General features: G+C 40.9%; 1 protein-coding gene across 1 annotated transcript in view; it reads right to left on the bottom strand.

Annotated features, from left to right (window-relative positions):
- LOC111866802 (acetylcholinesterase) overlaps nucleotides 1-19,208 on the bottom strand; it is a gene marked incomplete in the record, with an annotated part of 712,234 nt that overhangs the window by 223,434 nt on the left and 469,592 nt on the right. The window contains 1 exon segment of the mRNA XM_033752417.1: nucleotides 1,514-1,636.

Raw genomic sequence — 19,208 nt, 5'->3', positions numbered from 1 at the left:
CTCCTATCCAATGGGTATCGGGGGCTCTTTCCCCGCGGGTAAAGCGGCAGGGTCGTGAAGCTGACCACGCACCTCAAACTAGTGGAATCGGTTGTGCAAGATTAGCTTTACTACGAAACGACTGACTCCAAAATTAATATTTAATAACAATAATAAAACAATGGAGACTTAAACTATTATAATAGTACTTCAAATATGCATTTGAATCTAGGCCTTCGACAAGTATACGTAAGGTAGCTACAAGGAGCCGTCTATTTGCCCAAGACTTAGGAAATGACCAAACTCACGTAACATTGGGAGACAACCCAAATCGCAGTCTTACGCCATTATCCAGTCGTACAACAACACTAAATGCGCCATCAGCGGGTCCAAATAATAATATAATACTAAACAAAACTCTCGTTACATCATCCCAAACTTATACAACGTTGCGATGAAGATGCTCCTTGCCTTCAACGGCCGAAGCGAAGGGTCAGCACATAATTTAGAAACCCCAGCCGAAACAGAATTTACGGACCTAATTCCCTCGATCGATGGCAAGCATACGCGCTTTTAAGTTTTCAGACTCAATCAGACAAAATGGGGTAATGTAAGCCCAGCCACATAATGCAATAAAGCCCCACCAAAATCTCTGTTGCAACGCTCTCGACACACCCGTTGCAACAAGGCAGACCCTTGCTCTCAATGCCCGGAACAAGAATCCAACGGAAATCAGAGAGTGCAACCTAAACACAATTTCAACACCTACCTCGCCGACCGCTGGCACTTGAAAGACAAACTTCCAGCCTTGCATACTTAGATGGAGGTTTTCTTTCTAAACAGCTGGAGGAAGGGGAAATCATATGTTTATGTAATTATAGGGTAACGGTAAACGAGACGACACGGATGTCATGACACGGGGCATGAAGGAGGGAGGATACAGAACCGAAACATTCAATTCAAGAGCCATCCGAACGTTCAACATGGCTCAATCTCTTCCCACTAATCGCCAGGGCGCAAGATCACCTCCCTGTTAACTCTCCATGACGGCCCAGACAATATATTCACAGATCCCCTACACATCCTGAGGCTGTCTGCCTCATCCATCACCCGAGGACACGCATTGCGTGGTGACATGTATGTTCATTGTCATCTCAAAGAATATTACTGTGAACGAATTTGATCCAATTGCATCTGCACGATCCATTTCGCTAAGCCACAACTGAATATTGCCCCCTCATTGGCGCCTATACCTTACACGTAGTTTCTTCTTTGAAGTTTCCAGTGAATGTTGCAACCCACACGAAAATGACGCAAAGACGTCGAAATGGGTCGGTATATTGAGATAATTTAGGGAGTGCGAGTTAAGTGTAATTAGTTAATTTAAATATTAATTAATATACACTACTGAGAACGTCATTTAGAATGCCATTCATACATTTCCTTCACATATGAGTAGATAATCACACGACATCCCGTATGAAGTAGAGAAAACACTGCCATTTCAGAAATACATTTATCTGAAGTAACTTACGCTGTGTCAACACTGTGTAGCGGGGAGTGGCATGATAGGGGCTACCGGTTCCTTAGGCCTCAAATACAGTGCCAATTGTTGACTGTTGAAGTCATCACTTGTACGGCGTGGTTTCAGTCGGGTCTGTAACAGAAAACATGTGTTAAAAGACGCTTGGAATGGTGACATTTAGAAGAAATATAACCAGCAAATTTAAAATGTAATCAGTCGGTAAAGTGACGGGCTACGGGCAGGATGGTCGAGGAAGTGGGGTTTGACTGTCGGCAGAAACAAGAGGGGTTTCTCATCTCCACAGCGTCCAGAGTGGCTCTGGGCCCCATCCAGCCTCCGATCAAAGTGGTACTGGGAACTCCTTCCCCTAAGGTACAATGGCACGGATTTGAATCTCCCTCTTGACGATCTAATGCTGATACTAATGGTGGGTCTACACCTCCACTCCCTCATAGGTCTCCATGGCGCGGTGCTTAATTAATTAAGCTCAAGTAAAACTTTCACTAGTACTCCTCTGGTACCAGTCAGTCAACATTTATGACCGGAAACGTTTCATTGTCGTTATCGTCGGCATCATCATCATTATCTCATCATAATCAACAGCACTAAGCTCTTATCCTGCCAAGGGCACAAGAATTGTAGGTGGTTTAGGGCTTTGAATCCATGTCGGTTTATGCTGCCGCTCGCACTCCGAAATTTGCAAATATCCTAGCCATCGATTTTGGTGATTTATGTCACGGGACTCATATATGCTCTCTCCGGTACTTTTCTAATATTTCCATTGCAGTTTGATACGCCACTGAACATTACTCTAACAGAGATTTAGTAAAGTATGTTTTTGGAATTTCAGTAATCGTGTGCATGTTACTCCTATGCACAACAGTGGGAACCTATTTAGTTTTATACCAACATCACTGTCGCGCTCTCTCTTTGCTTAAGCTGCAGTCTTTTTTTTTTCCTTGGCACTACAGCCACAGTTGGCCTAGGCCTACCTCCATGAACTTCTCCGTTCACTTCGGTTTTTCTTGATCTTACACATTCGGTAGGACTCCTTGGGCGGGTGATCAGCTCGTCGCAAGGCCTCTACCTGTACACAAACACAGAAAAACGCACACACACAAACAAAACATCCATGCCCTGAGTGCGATTCGAAACCACGATCCCGGTTTCCAAGCGAGCGAAGGCAGTACATGCCAAGCTGCAGTCTTAGCAAACAAAATGTCTGATAAAGAATGTGCCGAAACGTCTGAACTCGTACCTACTGCTCTCTCAAAAGTATACGTCTGTTATCTGTATTTGTTTTACTTGTCCACGTTTTGCTTAGCAACACACTCAATAGCTCCGGTTGTATAATCGTGAATGAAGAGAATTAGTTCTGGAGGGACAGAAGAAAAAGAGGAAAATTATGAATCTGGACAGACGGTCTGCGGGTCGAGATTTTAAATCGAAACCTGAGGAATTGAAAGCGGAATTGCTAACCAACGGCTGGGATGTTAGGTACGGTAACACTGCATACCAAGTAAATGTTTCGTACAGCATTTTAAAAATATGTTTATTTCGTGCAGCTACACAAAATACACATGGAAAATTAATCTGATTCGTCAAAGTAAAATACTTCGCGCAGTCACCATGTTTAATTTTCCATTCTCATAAGGGAATGNGGGTCCTTGGCATACTCAAACCCTCTCACCACGATAAGGTGGAGACCAACGAGGGGGAAGGGAATGTTATCCAAACACAAATTGTAAAATATGTAGGATATGAGGTTTTCACAGAGGTGGTAACGAAAAACACTATACTCTGGGTTATATCGCCGTATAGTCTGTTGAAAGTCAACCGGCGTACAGAGAAATATATCATCTCCATCTTCAGGGTCAAATAAGCCAAGCAAGATACCAGGGTAAAAGCAAGTGGCAAACCGAGTAATCGGCTAGCCCGAAACTTCCGATAATATAGGAAGCAGGGAGGGAAATGGAAGAGTGGACCTCCGTTCCCTTGGGCTCGCTGTGGGACAGAATGAAACCGCTGGGCTGTCATGCGACCACCGAGCGAACCAACAGGAGACAAGAACAGGAGTTTATGAGACCCCGAAAGGAGCGTTTTTGCTGGCCTAATAAAAAAATGGCGAGAAGAAGTAAGGGTGTTTGGGGCATGGAACCGACGTGTAAGGGAGTCGTTGTCATGCGAGGGGGATGAGGGGCAGAGGTAGCGTAAGCTGTGCACGTATACTCATACTTTTTCTAACCGTACCACCTACGTAGTTCGGCGCTGATGATTCACTTACTATACACGATCGCTGCAGTACCTGATACAGATGCTGGTCATCGTCAAATTGGTCGACACGACGGTTACCTACGGTGAAATTGATGAGACGGTAAATAAGATGTAACCATTGGCAGTTTCAAGGTACAGTATTGTATTTCGCGTACTGCGAAAGTAAGAAATAAAAACAGTTCGGTTCAGCTGGACGTGTAACCAGGAGTCTACTGATGACTGAAAGACAGAATCTTTGCCGATATTTCAGCCATTTCGGTAAATCGACATTTCATTTATACGCAACATCTAATGAAGGAANAATTGATGAGACGGTAAATAAGATGTAACCATTGGCAGTTTCAAGGCACAGTATTGTATTTCGCGTATTGCGAAAGTAAGAAATAAAAACATTTCGGTTCAGCTGGACGTGTAACCAGGAGTCTACTGATGACTGAAAGACAGAATCTTTGCCGATATTTCAGCCATTTCGGTAAATCGACATTTCATTTATACGCAACATCTAATGAAGGAATTCAGCTCAGGGGTTGATCTGTTTACTGACAACCCCGGAGAGACATTGAGAAACCTCTGTAAGAACAGGCAGTCCCAGTTCTGAGAATGAGTCTACGATCTCCTTGAGAACGAGGTACAAATGCTTAGGACACGACCGCGAAATTCATTAGTCTGCCGCTGAAAATTGTACTTAAACTTAATTCTTACATTAACAATAACACAACCATCAAGTATTAATAGTGTTCTTATTCTTACCCACTACATGTTTCGACCCCATTTATGGTTCTTCTTCAGGTGGTATACACACTTAAATACAAATAAATTGGGTATCCATCATAAGGCAAATAGCGAAATTGGTAAAGGTGTAGTATCCCGTAGTACAGTTGGCTGAGATCTTCCAAGCCGGAAATCGAAGCCAGATGAAGCCAAGGTAAATTTTATTTGTGGAGCTGAGGTCCACGCCGTTTAAGAGTGAAAGCTCAAGACTACAGAGCAGTTAACTATATGAGGATTTATTAAAAGGAAAAAAAAAAACCAAGATGAAATTCATACAGCCATTGGTGATTATAGGAAGGCAAGACCAGATCCCTGCGAGCTGAAATTTCTAAGTCCACTTCGCTGAGCTGAGTCGCATAGAGACGGCCCGCACGAAGTCTTCGAAAGTATCTCCCCTCTCCTGTGATTACGGAGAGTTTATAAGCAATTTTACGTCCGGTAACTGACGTCATATCTCCCTCTTAGTCACTGAATCTTGCCTTGTACATTGTCTTAGTATGGAAAATTACAGGACATAGGTTCGGTGGACCGAGTCCACGCTTGTTTACTTCACACATATATTTTTCTAAAATAATCAGGCGGATATTGGGCAATGTACAGGCCCCAGCGTGTCTGGGGCTGGCAACATGTGGTTCGCCGTTCGTTTGATGCTACAAAGGTAAATGTAACGTTGTCCCTGTGATTAACTATTTAAGTATCAGGCCAGGGGGATGTATGGGGAGTGGACATACAGATCCACTATTCTTGAACTCGGCACTAATTGGAGGTGAGTGGTCACCTTCACGTCCCAGCTGCTTTACTCTTGGGGAAGGAGACCTTCGGTCCCATTGGATAGGAGGCCGGGTGGGCCTCAGAACAGGCCTCGACGACGTGGAGAGAAAAATAAACTTGCTCCTTCTAGGACTCGATTCGACCCCACGGCCGTCCAGCTCTTGTCCAGTTCCTACAAAGACTGCCCAATCGCAGCTATTCAGATAGTGAAATATACACAAGCATAAGAGTGAGAATATCAAGGCAATAAAATTCAACTAAAATACGAGTATAATACAATATAATGTAAGAGAGAGAGAGAGACTTTTTGTATATATACCGCCTGCTTATTCTCATAATGTTACTTTATGTTTCACTATTTGACTCTATGACAAATAACAAGAAGTATGTTTCGATGGTACTATAGGAGCAGAACACAACCGGTTGCTGAAAATCAATTACTGTATTTACACGTAAAAATTCGGTGGGATTCCATCCTAAGATTCCAGTGTGCGGCTGATGTAACACAATGCAGAATTACAACAATCAGCTTCTGCTTTGAATGTGGTATAAATATCTTAATACTTAGTTCTGTAAATGCACACCAAATCCAGGGCTTTGCAAACAAATATTTGCACATCTTAAGAAGGAACGTATTCCTGTCATGCTATGTCGGACGATGGGATTTGTTTGGTATATTTAATAACATCGCATTTAAATGAAATAAACTAATATACAGACCTGATGCTTCCGTCTACCATCTAATGATTCTCACACATTTGGCAATACTCTTACAGCACATATAACATAAGGACCCAGGCGTATATAGCAAGAATATTAAAAAGTAGGCAGATATACGCACGTATAAATAGTTTTGCAAGTTCCTTTTTGGGCGAATCTTGGTCTCTCAGCATAGAGAAATACATACGTAGATTAGAAGTGGTTGACAGGAGAGAGCTAAGGGGAATATACGTACCGAAGAAGCTGAAAATAACAAACGGAGGAAGAAAACTCCATAATAAGTAGGTACATAATTTGTACTTTCAGCCAGACACAACTGAAGGGACAGAAGAAGAGAGAGAATTATGTATGCATCACATGGGGGAGAGGAGAAGACAACACACAGGATTTTAGTGGGGAAATCTAAAGCGAAGAGACCGCCTGAGAGACCTAGACTTAAACAACAGGTCACGAACTTATTAAATTCGATCTTAAAGGAGTAGGTTGTGAGAATTTCGACTGTGTTTATCCTTTCGTAGCTCGATAGGAACCACTGTAGGCCTGTTATGAACATGGTAATGAACCTTCTTGTTCCATCATCATCATCAGTAATCTGTCAAGACGACAGGTCCACAGTCTCTTCCAAAACAATTCCTCCATTTAATGCGAGCTAGAGCTTTCTCCTTCAAATGACAATATCCTCTTCTGTCCCCAAGGTCATCCAGCATCTTCTTACGTCTTCTTCCTCGTCTTCTTGTCACTTCCATCCGCCCCTCTATCTTTCTTTCGATAACTTCTTTTAGAAGGCAGTTTCTGCGTAAAACATGACCAATCCAATTAGCCTTCCGTTTTCTTATTTTGTGTAGGATATTCCTCTGCTCACTGACTCTAATTAACACTTCTTCATTTCTCATATAATCGGTCCAACTGATCTTCTCCATCCTTCTCCAACACCACATTTCGAAACTTTCCAGATGTTCTACTGCCCTAAGTGTCCATGTTTCAGCCCCTTACAAGGCTATGCTCCAAGTGGGTGGAAATTTCTTGGGCATGAGTGACTACTGCCGGTGACGGTAGCCGAGCGGTCTAGGGCATGCACTGTCTTCGCTCGCTCGGAAATTGGGATCATGGGTTCGAATCTCACTCAGGGCTTGGATGTTTGGTATTTGTGTATGTGTGTGCGTTTGTCTGTGTTTGTGAGAAGGTAGAGGCATTGACACGAGCTGATCACCCGCCCAAGGAGTCCTACCCACTGTCTAAGATCTAGAAACGGAGAGTTTCGTGGAGGTAGGCCAAGGCCCAAATTGGGGCTGTAGCGCCGAAGAGAAAAAAAGAGTGACTACTATTTTCACAAGAAGGATTCTGCTCCAAGGACATATTTAGTCAGCCGGTTAATTAACTGGTTATATTTTGAGGAATGTAACCGATTCCCCCCCCCCCAATTCTTGGTGTCTATAAGTATATCATCTTGTACTTAGTCATAGCTTGCCAGGAACACTGGAAGGAGTGTCAGCAGTTTCGTCCGTTTTGTCATACTCGTATGTTCCATCATACAGCAGCAACCTTTGCACCGAGCGCGATAATGTAGTGGTTACGCTGTAGGTCCTTGGTTCGGATATCGCTCGGGACATCGGCTACCTTCATCGAAGTTTCTAGTGGTCTTCCTCAGTTCCTCCAAGGAAATGCCGGGATGACATCTTCATTTTACCTCGGTCGCTTCCTTTCAAATTATTTCCAGTACATCATTCATTAGTCTGACAACTCGAAGCTACACTGGCTATTGATATAGTCATTAAAACAATCCTTAAGACGGAAACACCATGTTAAAACTTTCCGCGTGATGGCTGAATTTCTAATTTAATTATATAGTCTCAAATTTGAAGCACTGGAAAATGTGTTCCGCGTGTTAAAATTAATGCAATGATTGATAACACTCATCCAATCAAAAGCGACATGATTTATGGGTTATGATATACGTGTATTTTCCTCTACAAATATTTTCTACTAATATTGAATACAGGCAATAAATTGTGAATGTTAATAATATAATAAAAAATGCAGGCAGTGAAAAGGAACATGTTATAAGCTCTGAAATACGAACAACCAAAGAAACTTTCATGTAATATTGCAAAATTTATTCATATATGCATTCAATTCAGACAGTCTTTCATATAATTTAGTACAGAATCTTTGATCTTCTCGTAGCTTGCCTTAAAACAGAAATTCTTAAGTTTTTTTCACCAAACATAATTAGCGGGGTTGAGTAAAAAATCTGCTGTGATTATTAATCACAAGGTTAGTAAAAATGAATTTTACTTTAAATAACCATCACACAACTTCAAAAGTAACCAGTCTTTATTAAATATCAATTAATATTTGAACCTTATGGGTCTTATATGTCCTCCTTCGCTTGATTATTCTAATTATATCCCATGAAGAGTACAAGTTATGAAGCTCCTTATTATGCAATTTTCTCAAGCCTCCTACCATTTCATACGCCTTTGGTCCAAATATTCTCCTCAACACCTTGTCCTCAAGTACCTTCAGTCTATGTTCTTTCCTTAACTTCTGTGATAAAGTTTCACACCATAGAAAACCAGAGACAAAATTATAGTTCTGTATATTCTAATCTTTGCCGATCATGGTAATCGAGCGGTCTAAGGCATGTACTGTCTTCGCTCGCTAGGAAACCGGGATCGTTGGTTCGATTGCCACTCTGGGCATGGATGTTTAGTTTGTGTGTGTGCGTTTTTCTGTGTTTGTGTACAGGTAGAGGCCTTGCGACGAGCTGATAACCCGCCCATGGAGTCCTACCGAATGTGTAAGACCTAGAAGAACCGAAGTGAACGGGGAAGTTCATGGAGGTAGGCCTAGGCACACTGGGGCTGTAGTGCCAAGGAGAAAAAATATTCTAATCTTTACGTTTTCTTATAGCAGACGAGAAGACAAAGTGTTCTGATCTAAATGGTAAAAAATATCACTTAAATTTAACCAACTCTATAATTTCCTCAGAAACAAAATTTATATTTGTTGCCGCCGTTTCCCAACTCAGGGTGATCCAAACGACAGTAAGTTAGTGCAATATATACTAAAATACAGTACGTTAGAAAGTTCTTTTACTATTTATTGAATTTTTTCGACATGAGATCCTCGATGCTCAATGTACAACTCTCAACGCTGTGATGTTCTACAAACCGACCGACAGGTTTAAATCTGAACATTCCCGCAAATACGACAGAATGTTTTAGGTTCACTGATTTTTGGGCAACCGTATTTGAGCTTTGTATATCCACACAGCAGAACTAATTCCATACGTTCATATTTACACACTGTCATCACTCACTACTGAGATGAACTGAAACATTATGATTCCAGTAGTTCCAGGCTTGTGTGACACTGCAGATTAAATACACCTAATGAGAAGACATTGAGGAAAATATCTGAACCCAAAGGAGATGAAGTGGAAATACAAGGGAAAATTTAGATAAAGGGAACTTCGTGCTTGCATTTTTCAAATTCTATTATTAAGAGAATAACATAAAAGATAAGAGGAACGTAACACTTAGCCACTTCGGAGGTTTAGAGGTGCATGTACGATAATATAAAATAGGGCTCAGATAAACATGTGAAGATGGGGATTGTAATTAACCGGCTATTATTGGATCCGATCACTACGGATCCGCAAAATCGAAGATCCGAATATTAACCCCAGTTTCCTGTTCTAGAACGTCCTGAATCCATGTTCCTTCCCTAGAACATCTGGACAAAACGGCTGGGTTATCGATTTCATTTTTAGCTTGAAAAATTGTTATACGTATTTGTGTTTGTCACAATTTAGGTTTACACGTGACTTAGAGAGGGCTTTTGGATTGGGCGACTCGATTTATTGACTCCTTATACACTCTAATCGGAAATACAAGCAATTATAATGCTATCGCTATTTCCACACCGTGCAGTTCACTTTTACACACATTGGTATTTTCAGTCTTCACTAGTAGTATCCTGGCAACGGATTCACAACAGTTTCACTGTAACTGCAGCATACATGAAGTCTTCTTTGCAAGCCTAATTCTTTTCTTGCCATTATTCTACCAAGTACCAACTCCGGAACTTAATTCAGTTTCATCTCTCAGATGCCTGAGAAAACACCTGTTGTCGCTGTTGATTCACTGCTGCAGATGTGTTTACCGCAACGTTGCGTAGCAACGCGTGCGACGCCGACCATATAAAACGCCGCTCTTCTATTGTTGCGCGCGTTCGCTTCCGCGAAAATGTGTTCAACGAGCTGTTGTCTAGCAATGAACTATTCCGGCTTTCAGTTGTCATGTCACATTATAGATCGGAAGTTAAACTTCGGATTTTTTTCCTAAATTGAGTATGTATTTTACTTTGCGTACCAGGTATTTATATGACGATCCGTAATTAGTTTCTATTTCAGCTCCATATAAAATAGCAGTTTCAGTAGACCGATATGGACAAAAACGATATTTATTTAACTGAGAATGAAACCAGTGCGGCTTGATATAGAGTAGTCAAACATTACTCATGGTACGAAAAACTGTACACGCATTCCATAAGAATAGACGACACTTCTTGAAATCGTGTAATTGGAATAAATTTAACAGAAAATAATCTCTCTCAAATGGCGGTTATTTTTAAACAGAAATCTTTTTTGATAAAGACACACCACGTATTATATTTAAAATGTTATAGGTCGTTATATAGAAAAAAAGAAATTGGTGACCACATGTATTTCTGTAGATATCAGCATCCAATTCCATTTTCGAAATGCTGAATAGCTTACAACTTTGTCCATTATTTGAGACATATCACATCAGACAGTTAAATAGCAAGATGGGGTCTCCTTTCGAGTTGCAAGTTAAAGCCAGTACTTTGTTTGGTGGTCACGAATTTCTATCGAAAATACAGAGCCATCTTGTGTGAATGTTCCGAGACTCTTACGTGCAAGTGCAATTCAATGGGCAAATTTCTTATTTTCCCTTATTCTTCTCCTGTAATTCAAGGAGCTATCTCAGGCTTTGTTACTGTTTGTTTGTGAGCTTCTATAGCATTTTGCTTTCTATACTAGCACTTTTATTGCAGCGAGGCCTTAGGAAGTATTCTTAGCTGATATCAATATAATTGTATGGTACACTTCTCCTATCTTATCGACAATTGTTTATACAACCATTATAATAACATTAGCCAGACTACGTGCTTAGGAAACCTGGGGCCCAGCAGTTAAGTTTCTTTGCGCGTGTCAATGAGAAAGCGAACCTGAAGGCTATCATAATCCTCACTCTAATCAACACAAGGAATTGAACTCCTAATCTGGTACTTAGAGTCTTCTTGACCGATGTCCCTGGAATTTTCTGTACTCCATTTTCTACTGTTCCTACAGCTTCACGATTTGGTGTTCAGACATCCTCTCAAGCTGTTATGAGTCATTTCTTTCGGCAGTGTTTTCCTCGTGTCATGTTAAAATTATATGATTTATAGACCCTTTGCTAGGCAACGACATGGTAAATACATTCCAGCGGGAGCAAACGCGAGCAACAATACGACGTCTACTGCTAGGTAACGGATCAGTAAAAACACTTAAAACAAAATGAGATAATAGAAGACGGTGGGGTCCGCCCCGAGGCTATATAACGGGAAGTTCTATGGGATCAGCAGAAGTTGAGAGAGTTCTATTGAAGAAGAGTTAGTTTTTGTCAAGATATGGGTCGAGTTCTGGAGATGGCAGTCTAAGGTGATTGAGAAGAAATGGCAAGAAAAGAATTATGCTGTGTGATTTGAAGTAACGGTGAGACTGTTATCAGTCTGTTGCCAGGATACGGCTAGAGAAGACTGAGTATCCTAGTGCGTGTGCAACGGTGAAATGCAAAGGGTGCAGATACGCGATAGCACTGTATTGTTTGTCGTCCCGAGTATTGTGTATAAGGTATCTATAAATCAAGTCATGCAATCTAAAACCCGTCTTATAAGTCACGCGCAAACCCCTGTACGTGACAAGAATAATTCTGGAAGCCATTTCTGTCGTCAAAGAAACTGTGTTTAGATAAAATGAGCAAAGATTTTAATGAAACAATTACGCATTCATGTTAAACGGATAGACAACAGTACGACGTAAATAAATTACCAGTTTGGCGTAGGGTTAACGCTCGAGACTTGTACTTCGGAAGTAAAAGGTAACCGTTCAAGATATTCCTGTACTTAATTAGTCAAGCACAAAGCCGTGAAGATTAATGGACGAGTCTTAATCTCGGCACTAGGTGAGATGAGCGGTCAACTTCAGGCACCTGGCACTGTACCCTTGGGAAATAGGTCCCGGCACCCATTGTATAAGTGGTTGCATGTGTAGAGTGGGTCTGGATGCTGTGTGGAATAAGAAGTCTCATTCCCATGCCAGGAACCAATCCCGGCTTAAATCTATGTGTGGCTACCAGTTATTTTTTTGTCGATGACGAGATAGTACCTTGAAATAACTTATGACCTACGCCTTATCAAATCTCTCTTAACTCACCACCTACGACCAAAACTTCGCATACCATTTGACAATGGGTATATAACACACACAGTTGAAGAGGAGTTCTGAAATAAAAAATTAAACAATTAATAATGGATAAGTACAGTGCGTTGCCGGTCATGGTAGCCGAGCGGTCTAAGGGATGCACTGTCTTCGCTCGCCTGGAAACCGGGATCGTGGATTCGAATCGAACTCAGGGCATCGATGTTTGTGTGTGCGCGTTTTTCTGTGTTTGTGTACAGGTAGAGGCCTTGCGACGAGCTGATCACCCACCCAAGAAGTTCTACCGAATGTGTAAGATCTAGAAAAACCGAAGTGAACGGAGAACTTCATGGAGGTAAGCCTAGGCCCACTGGAGCTGTGGTGCCAATGAAAAAAAAATTATTGTTAATAAAGATAGGCTTATTCAAGAATAGGTCCATCGATAGTAAATAGAACAGTCATATCTGTCCGTCCGTATACATTTTTCACATCCGAAACTATTGCAACCTGTTTAGACTGAATTGGGAGCCTGTATTAAAAGTCGTGGAGCAGATGAAGTTACCAATTTTCTCACAACGTTCATAGTACAAAGCTTGGGTCCATAATATTTAATGTACACGACTGAAAGACCGGTAACTTTATTTTACATGAAGTACTATCATCCGGAATGCAATGCCATGTAGTCGGATAGACGCTGTTTGAAGTTTCGGATGAATATACTGCCTCCACTTTCAGAGCCAGAAAACAAAATAAGCAAGCAGGAATAAAAAGGGGGAACTTAGTGTTCAACCCTGATCATGGAGGCAGTATGTACCTCCGAACTCTCTATGAAATTTAACCGAACTACGCGTCACTGCATCCCAGAATATAGTACTCTTCACAGCCTCCAGAGAGAAACTCAAATTCAACATGTATTATGACAAACTCTCCTAATTAGCATGCCATGGACGCATATTGGGGCTGCATTCTGACCGTCTGCATTACGTGGAAGTTAATAAATTGTCTGCTTCATATTTTGAATAATTGTGGTATGATCTATTGAAAGTTTCATGCATGATATTAATATGTTTGGTTTTTAGATATTATTAAACAAAGTGAGCAATTCAATTCATTTCTTATTTATTTGCGCGTTTATTCAATTCACCAAAGGGCAATTTTAAAATAAGCATGAGTAAAGAAAAAAAAAACAAGCAAACGCATACACACAAACAGAAGACCAAATAATGCAACATATATTATGTAGACAATAACAATTCAATTGTGAAACATGCCAACCATGATGCGGTGGGAAGGAATGTATATATACTTGTATATATATTTATATGTATACAATAATCCTGAATACAACTGCAGAATGCTATAAATATAAACATTTTACGTTCCAAATGTATCAGCGTCCTTGCAAACAACATTAGCAGATGAAGCACATTTAACAGAATAATAATTTTACTAGAATAGTAAACACTGAAAATAGAAAATTCGTTAATATGCGAGCAGGAATTCGACGCCCACCAGCTTCCAGAATAGAATGGCAGAATACAGAAATAAGGTATTTTTGAATAAGGGACAGTGTATGGACATGATACCTCGTCTTACATTAAGTGTGTAATTTTAACTGTTTTAATCATTAGAATAACTGTAATGAATATGGGGAAAGAAATTATTAAAACAAAGTGCTGCAAACTTCTGCTGGATGTGTTTCAGTTTCTTTGCACCAGTAGATGCAACGGAATTCCAAGCAACAGAGGCATATTCAAGCTTAGATTTTATTAACATAAAATATAATATGTACATATATTTAAGGGATAAGAAGATGGTTATGCTACGAACTAGGCCCAGTAAATTAATACAGGGAGAAAATATATACAGTCCACGCTTTTATGGAAATGAAGTTCAAAATCCAGAAATATTCTTGGGTCTTTAATATAGTATGTAGTAAGTACTTGCTACAGAGGATTGACAACGTTTATGCTTGTATAGCAATACTCTGGCACGTTCGCTAAAAGCCGAATAGTTTAATCTGAAGAAACATTCGTCATTACGTTATGGCACAATAAACAGTGACGCAACAATGGAATACGTCACGCAAAACAATATAACCGATGGGTGTTCTCTGTGGATCCGTGCACATTAGCAGTTGGGAGAGAGACCCATCGGAGATCGTCACAGATGGTTGCCCTTGGTGGAAGCGTGGGAGCCCCACTGTTGTAAGTCGTTGTATAGTAACGCCGAATCTGGTTGTGAGATAGCCGCCAGCCAGCGAGGACAGAATCCGCTGAACACGAAAACTGAGGGATCTACGGCGTTGGGAGTTTTAACAGGCGACAGCCGGTGGAGGCACAGCAGACTGATGAGTTTTAGTACGTGCTGTACTCGTACTGAATTACAGAGTGGGTGAATTAGCGATATCGCTGTAGTACTTGTAGTTACGACTTTTAAGAGTCGAATAAATAGGATTACCAATCCAAATCGCTTTATAGTCACTCGATCAGGTGAAAATATGCTAGTTTTCCTTGAGAAAGATATAACTGAAATTTTATTAATATATAGTTTCATATAGTCAGCAGCGCACCAACTTCGTATATAATCAATATCAGACTGTAATAGATTAAATCTTGTGAGAGTTAATTGCAAGGTAGACTTTCATATCCTCAACAGAAAATAAGTACCTATAGCAGTTAATTTTATCACATAAGTTATTACTGAACACATGCAACAGTAGAGTTCCCAGAACAGATTTCTGAGAAACAATGGAGAGTGTTTAAAAATCTACAAAAAAGGTCCAGAGACTCGGACCTCGGATTGTCACTTGGTTAGGTAATTGCGAAACCTGCTCACTTAACCACCAGCAGTTCCACGAGCACTCAGATAAAATACTACTGCCAATATTAATGTACATTTATAACAGCATACATCTGTATTGAGCCGGTCACGGTAGCCGAGTGGTCTAAGGCATGTACTGTCTTTGCTCGCTTGGAAACGGGGATCGTGGGTTCGAGTCCCACTCAGGGCATGGATGTTTAGTTTGTGTGTGTGCGTTTTTCTGTGTTTGTGTACAGGTAGAGGCCTTGCGACGAGCTGATCACCCGCCCGAGGAGTCCTACCGAAGGTGTAAGATCTAGAAAAACCGAAGTGAACGGAGAAGTTCATGGAGGTAGGCCTAGGCCCACTGGGGCTGTAGTGCCAAGCGGAAATAAAAACAAAAAACATCTGTATTGATGTAAATATGCTACGTCCGAGAAAGTTCCCAGGATATACAGAACCATTTTCAGACTCTCATATCCAATTTTCGATGCAGTAATTTTACTGCAGGTGATTTGTAGTTTGCCATAAAATAATTAATCTCGCAGACACTTACTCGACCCACTAATGGCCAGACACGAAAGCCACACGAACAGCAAACTCTCGTCCCTTTAATGACGGGGATCTAATTTCATTAGCGTAAGGTAGATTCCATCATAAAGTTAATGACTCTGAACTGTAAGAATAATCCACTTTAAAGTATGCAAAATATCCCTTCATGCAGTTCTTAGAATGTTACATTCAGGTGCTGAGGAAAGGCGATGCTTCTCCGAATGTCTGTTGTAATAGTCACACCACAATTGTGTTGGGACTCACCATCATCTCAGGCATATTTCGGAAGTTGACTTTTCGCCTGTCTTCAGAAAAATGTAAAACCCTTTAATATAAAACTTTTATACCATTATGCGCTACAGCGGTTAGCATAATTCATATTCAAAAGTTTTCAAGTTTCAGTCCCGACTGGTACCACTACTATCTATAAAAAAGATACATTTAAGGAAGCTAATAAAACAAAATTCATGTACCACTACTGGTACCACTACTATCTATAAAAAAGATACATTTAAGGAAGCTAATAAAACAAAATTCATGTTTCTGTGGTGGAATATAGCATACATCGGACTGGTGGCAAATTAATAAAACATGTTGGTTTCAATCCTAAAGAAAAAAGGCCACTTAGAATATATAGATGTAGATAGTAGTATAATATTAAAACAGATAAAAAGAAAATGTCGTGCGAAAGTAAACAGAATTCATCTGACTTAAGTGAGGTTCAACAACGGGTTCTTGTAAGCTCTATATTGAACATTCGGGTTTTATGAAGGCCGGGAATTCCTTGATCATTTGCGTGACTATCAGCTTCTCAAGAACGGCTCTGTTCGTGGCGTTAATTCAGTTTAGTTTTGAAAGAAGAGTCGTCCGAATACAGGAGTGAAACAGACGCTAGAAACGTCTTCCATACTGAAATAGACACTAGAAACGTCTTCTATACTGAATATACTAAAACAAATGGACAATTTACAATGTAATTTTGATGTATCGGGAAAGAGTTGCAAATATTTTTCTAGCAGGGGCCACTAAAGCCTAGTTGGCAACCTAGCTCCCTAACTGCAGAGACTTTTCTAGGTTATTATTTAGGTGAGCCACAGGAACTACTTCATGAAAGATTACAACCGTCTCAAGGCTCTACAGTCACGTGACAAAATAAAAACCTTATTCGCCCACCAGGAATTATTTGAACTCGTGTTTAGATTCGGGATTACTCGGTATTTGGACTTTGTCCATCGTCCAGTATTTAAAAAAAAACATTAAAGAGCATTACGTTTCGGAAGCTGGATGTGTTTCCATCCTCAAGTGTGTGGGGTGGAGGGAGCAGTCTCTGTTGGGTCCGTTAGAAAGAGCTAACCTCAATACTGACATAGGCTTTCCAGTAACTGAAGTTGGCTCTTTCTAGCAGAACAAATAGGGTAGGTGTGTCCCACCCTTTCATTTGAGGATGGAAACAGATCCAGTTTCCGAAACGTTGTGTTCTTCAGAATAAGGACAGTGGAAATAGCCAAATACTCGATAATGCCGAGTGTTATACAGCATCGCCAGAATCCTTTAGGATGTCCTAATCAGTGCCAATCTTACTCAGCAGGGTCAGCGATCATGTACAGGTACAAATGACTTTTAAGTTAGGCAAAGACTACAAATTTTCGTGGTCTTACTGAAAGCTTTATAGCGGCATTTTCATTTAAAGTCGGAGAAGGCCAAAAAATTCTCACCTAATATACCCGGTGATCTGGCCTAAGTTCGAACAGCGTACATTCAAGTACAGGTTGAATATTTGGGCCCGTTGAGGAGCTCTATCAGTTATAGAGTTTATGTAGTGCTGAATGAGATGACAATACAAGTATGATCATGAATGTTGGAAGAAAAAGGGTTGTACGTACTTCATACGGAGAGATTGTGAAATCCCTCTGAAACTTCAGCACGGCAATGAATCGAACCTAATGCCTCCTGAATATAAATCCAAAAATACCACCTTTTGGCAGCTCGAACCCCTCATCCTCTCAGTTATTTTCAGTCATGATATTCGAGTATTAGTTCAAGGTGTCATAAATGACTGGTTGTGTAGTCCGTAATACAGCAGTCATAGATGACACTAACAAGCAAAGAACAAGACATTTGTAGCTTTTACGTTCCCTCTGCATGCCAGGAACCGCGAAGCAGGCTTTTGGGATTTAAAATTCCATGGATCGATAGAATACTCGTACATACCTATCCTATTCAGTCCCTCTTCTGTCATGTCAGAGCTCGGAGTTACTTAATTTCGTTACTACAGATGGACGCTTCCGCCAACACAGCGCTTGCACAAGTGGTAAAAAATATTAAGTGCTATAGTCGCAAGAAATTAAAGATGCGCAATCTACACACAAATTCCGTATGGCGTATCGCCGTCATTCCTATTATTAAGTAACCTCATGGAAGGCCGAGCCATATCTCAAGCGGTTAGTTGCTGGCTTCCCACCGCGGCGGCCCGGGTTCGATCCAGGGTCTGGTCAAGTGGGGTTTGTGGTGGACAAAGTGGCGCTGGGGCAAGTTTTCTCCGAGTGCTTCGGTTTCTCCTGCCAATATTTATTCTATCAATTGCTCCACAATCACTCTCACCTATCATCTGGGGCTGGTACAGTAGGCCAGAAGCGGCCGCAGTACAAGGGACTTGGTCCCACCCCACTAGCAATAAAGAAACCTCATAGAACAACGCCCTTCTTCAGACGTACATTGGAGCTCAGTAAAATTCCCCATCTTTCATGAGAACTGAAAGTTCATATATAAAGGATTTATTCCCTTACAACACCGATATAAAGTCAATTATAAGTTTCGATTCCTTTGCGATAAATTAAGTCACCTTCTTGAGAGAGTTTCAGAATAATTCTGTAAACAGAATACATACACATCTGCCTTTGTTTGAATGTAATGCAGACAGTTTTTAAAGGGGAAACTTTCGTCTTCGCCATGTGTGTTGGTTCTGCGTAAGATGAACATGTACGCTGTTTTCGTTTAGGTCTCGGGTGTGTTTCCAGCAAAAACCTGTGACAAATCGCCTATCAGAATCGCCACATCTGCCCTATCAGCCTGTCCGCAAGCACGACCTCGAAAATCAATGGAGTTTTTTTATGAAACTTGATGTTGAGGATATAGGATTTGGGCTTCTCACAGCGGTGCCGTGTAGTCCGTTGAAAGTCAACAGACGTTTCGCAGGAACACGGCACCTCCATTTTCATGGTCGAAGAATAAGTCAAGAAAGAAACCAGCGTGAAGCATATAACATGCAGGTAAGCCCTGCTAGCTACGTTCCTGATGCTGGTGATGTTCCTCCAGACTACATGG

Source organism: Cryptotermes secundus, unplaced genomic scaffold (assembly GCF_002891405.2).
Source record: "Cryptotermes secundus unplaced genomic scaffold, Csec_1.0 scaffold446, whole genome shotgun sequence".
NCBI classification, from domain to species: domain Eukaryota; kingdom Metazoa; phylum Arthropoda; class Insecta; order Blattodea; family Kalotermitidae; genus Cryptotermes; species Cryptotermes secundus.
The sequence above is the reverse complement of the archived record's forward strand: the minus strand, read 5'-3'. Positions and strand labels throughout refer to the sequence as shown.